This window comes from Myodes glareolus, chromosome 16 (genome assembly GCF_982192425.1).
Source record: "Myodes glareolus chromosome 16, mMyoGla1.1, whole genome shotgun sequence".
Taxonomy (NCBI): Eukaryota; Metazoa; Chordata; class Mammalia; order Rodentia; family Cricetidae; genus Myodes; species Myodes glareolus.
The window spans coordinates 9,357,195-9,360,921 of NC_142041.1; the positions used below are offsets into that span (position 1 = coordinate 9,357,195).

General features: G+C 50.1%; 1 long non-coding RNA gene across 1 annotated transcript; it reads right to left on the reverse strand.

Annotated features, from left to right (window-relative positions):
• Nucleotides 1–1,004: 1,004 nt before the first annotated feature.
• LOC125391311 (uncharacterized) lies at nucleotides 1,005–3,255 on the reverse strand. Its single transcript, XR_007229062.3, has 3 exons — nucleotides 3,133–3,255; nucleotides 2,006–2,195; nucleotides 1,005–1,255 (listed from the first exon to the last, which is right to left on the reverse strand). It is a non-coding gene; the product is annotated as an uncharacterized LOC125391311 (long non-coding RNA).
• Nucleotides 3,256–3,727: the final 472 nt, after the last annotated feature.

Genomic DNA, 3,727 nt, shown 5'->3' on the forward strand with positions numbered 1-3,727 from the left:
AGAAGTCCCACAAGCCTGGTGGTGGTGCACGCCTTTAATCCCAGCACTCGGGAGGCAGAGGCAGGCAGATCTCTGTGAGTTGGAAGCCAGCCTGGTCTACAAGAGGTAGTTCCAGAAGAGCTAGGACTGTTACTCAGAGAAACTCTGTCTCAAAAACCCAAACCAAAACAACAACAAAAGAAGTCCCACAAGAAGACCAAACTACACAACTGTACCATAGGTGCACAGGGCCTAGGTCAGTCCCAGGCAGGCTCCCTGACTGTTGGTTCAGTCTTTGTGAGCCCCTCTGAGCCCAGGTTAGTTGATTCTGTGGCTTTTCCTGTGGTGTTCTTGCCCACCCTGGACTTTATAATCCTTTCTCCCCCTCTTCCACAGGATTCCCTGAGCTCCGCCTAATGTTTGGGTCTCTGCATCTGTTCCCGTAAGTTGCAGGATTAAGCTTCTGTGATGACCATTGGGCTAGTCACCAGTCTATGAGGATAGCAGAATGTTGTTAGGAATCATTTCATTGACTTTCTAAAATTGCCAATCATGTTTAGTTCTACCATAGGTCTCTGGACTGTCCAGTCCTTGGGTCATGGCCCTTCAGGCAGTGTCAGGGATAGGCTCCCTCTCACGGTATGGGTCTCAAGATGGACCGGTCATTGGTTGGCCACCTCCATAGTTTCTGCCCTATCTCTACCCCAGCACATCTTGTAGGCAGGCAAATCGTAGGTGGAAGGTTATGTGACTAGGTTGGAGCTCCAATTCCTCCACAGAGAGTCTTGCCTGGTTACAGGAGACGGCTGGCTCAGGCTGCATCCCTCCCATTGATAGGCGTCTTAGCTAGGGACATCCTTCTAGATCCTGGGAGTTTCCACTGCACTAGGTTTCTAGCTCATTCCAGAGATGCCCCCTCCATTTCCGTTGTCTCTCCCAGTACTCTCTCTCCATCCTTGCCTACCTGATCCCTCCTGTTCCCATGCCCATTCCCCTATCCAGACTCTGCCCCTGTTTACCTGTGATGTCTTTTCTCTGTTCCCTTCACAGTGAGATTCATGTGTTCCCGATTCTTCTTTCTCCAGCCTCCTTCCCTCACAGACACAACCAGAGAAAGTGTCTATCTCCAGTTACACTGTATGGGCACCTGTGTTTGGCTACTTGGCTGACAAGTGTAATTGTGAGTATTTTAAGGTTGGGACCTGGTCTTCAGATCCATAGGGATCCCAGGGCCTTCCTTTATTAGTGGAACTGAGTTCTGAGTTTTCCCTTTGACCTGGAGGTTGGAGAGATCAGAGTTAGTTCACCACTATACCACCCTGATTGAAAACTCTTGCTGGCACACCTGGCAGAATTGGTTGTTTAGCACATCTGTGTTGCCAGCCCCATGCTGTTAAAGGTTACATCGCAGGCTCCAAAGTGGAGGGTGTGGCTGGGGACAGACACTAGGCCTCATGCAGGTAACACCAGGTGTGTGTGTGTGTGTGTGCGCGCGCGCATGTGTGGTAGAGAGCCCCAAGGAGGAGTTGAGAAGGCCCCACTTAGACTTACACACATATACCCAAGCCTCGAGTCAGGGTGCATAGATGTTGGTACCGGCACAATCTTAATTCTGTTCTGTTTTCCTTAGCATCACTGCTGTGCATTTGGTCCTCTGGATTTTTGCTGCATTTTCATGTGGTCCTTGGGGAGAACCTGCCCTGCTCTCCTGGAAACTCATGCTCCTCTTCTGACAGTTTTGTCTTTGGTCCCAACACCTTCTTAGCTTGACCTGGGCATGGAGATCAGCCTCCATTGCTACTTAATAACCTGGCTGGTCCGAGCGCATCCTAGGCTCATGTACTTCCTCTTCTTGTCCCTGACCCGTACCTGAGGTATCATCATGCCCACCTATATTTTCATCTTTACCCCATGAAGTGAGCCACGGTAACTGACACAGCCGACCATGTGTAGTGATCCCCGCTGGACACTCAGTGCCTTCCAGAGTGTGTTGTCCCATGTGATAGGTAATGCTGGGCACCCCCACCTCATTGGCCTGATCTCTGACTGTCTGTGTCAGAGACTCCCTGCTCCTTCTTGTCCAGGTTCTGGGTCCTGTGCTTCTCATTTGTGCTGTTAGCTTTTGCTTCCCTGGTACGTTCAGCGCAGCAACCTTCCGAGGCACCACCACGGCCATTGAGGGTGACGTCTGCTGAACTCAGCTTGGCTTGCAGAGTCTGTTAATGGAAATGCGGTGCTCTAGTGAGGTTCACCATGCTTAGAGGGCTGACAGAGGAGATGTCCCTTACCTGTTTGTATATACACCACGGGGGCCACAGGACCACTGCAGTGGAGAGCTGGGCAGAAATGCTCACTAATCCAGGTACCAGGAAAAAGCCCTGTACTATGTCCCAGCTCCAAGGCACCATATGGGCAACTCAAGAATGAGATGGGAGCCCAGAAGTGGGAGGTGTCTTCTTCACTTGAGCACCTATAGGGTTTGAGTGCTATTTTTTTTTCTTTTTTCGAGATAGGCTTTCTCTGTAGCTTTGGAGCCTGTTCTGGAACTAGCTCTTGTACACCAGGTTGGCCTCGAACTCACAGATCGGCCTGCCTCTCTCTCCCAAGTGCTGGGATTAAAGGCGTGCACCATCACTGCCCGGCTTGGGTGATATTTTTAATGGAATAAGAATTGTAACTTAAAAAGGGGGGTTGGTTTCTCTAACAGTGTATGCACCAGCATTTGTCCAGCTCTCAGTGAGGACTGTTTGCTGCTGCAGGAGGGACAGATGAGCAGAAAGACACCCAAGGATGAGTGACAGAGTTGATAAGGTGAGCGAGAAACCAGAGAAAAAACCAAGGAAGTTGGACTACATTTCAAACACTTTACTCTCGAGATAAGAAACTCACTCTTATGGGAGCTACATTCATCTCTTGATAAAGAAAGGCGGGGCCCCCATTACCTATTTACTTCTGAGAGATCCCCTACCTCTTACTGTAGTGAGACTCATTCTGAAACATGAGTTTTGGAAACAAAATTATGTAATCGATAGTATCACCTTAGAGCTGACAAACATGAGAAACCCGTGAGCACAGAGGCCATGGTGAGTAAACAGGCCTGGGCCATTTCTTTAGACTTCTGCCCACCAAGGCCCACCGAGCTAAGGCTGCTACCTAAATTACCGCTTGCAGAGAATGCTGTGCGTGCTTCCATCTTCTCCAGGATGTGTCTCTGGTGCGCTTTCCTTCCCCATCTTCAACGTGCCATCCCTGGGCTGCTGCTGACTCCAGCAGGTCCTGAAGAGCAAATGTGTGAAATTCTAGACTTTACTGATACCGCAACACGTCTCCCCACATCAAGGCTTGAGCAACCCCACCCAGACCAGCAGGTGCATCAGTGCGATAAGATTGGCCCAGACCACAAGTTCCTCTTCTCGCTTTCCATTTACTGTGACCTGATGGCATTCCGCCCATTCAGTATTGTCCCCTCATGCCCTTTTCTTGTGTCCTCTACCCAGGATGCCCAGGAATGTATTTGCCCAGGTCCCTCACTGTAGTAGACTCTACTTGGTTGGTGAACTGCTTTCTTGTATTCTTCCCACGATGCTCCTGCGTGGTGTGCTGCATCCCCCTCTGCAGACATGTGGATTCTAGCAATCCTTTAAGTTCACATGCTTTGCAAGTGTAGGCTAGAAAGCCGAATCGGAGAGGTCTGAAGCAACCTCACAAAGGGGCTTCCTCCTACATGGAGCATAGGGCCTCAGTTCAC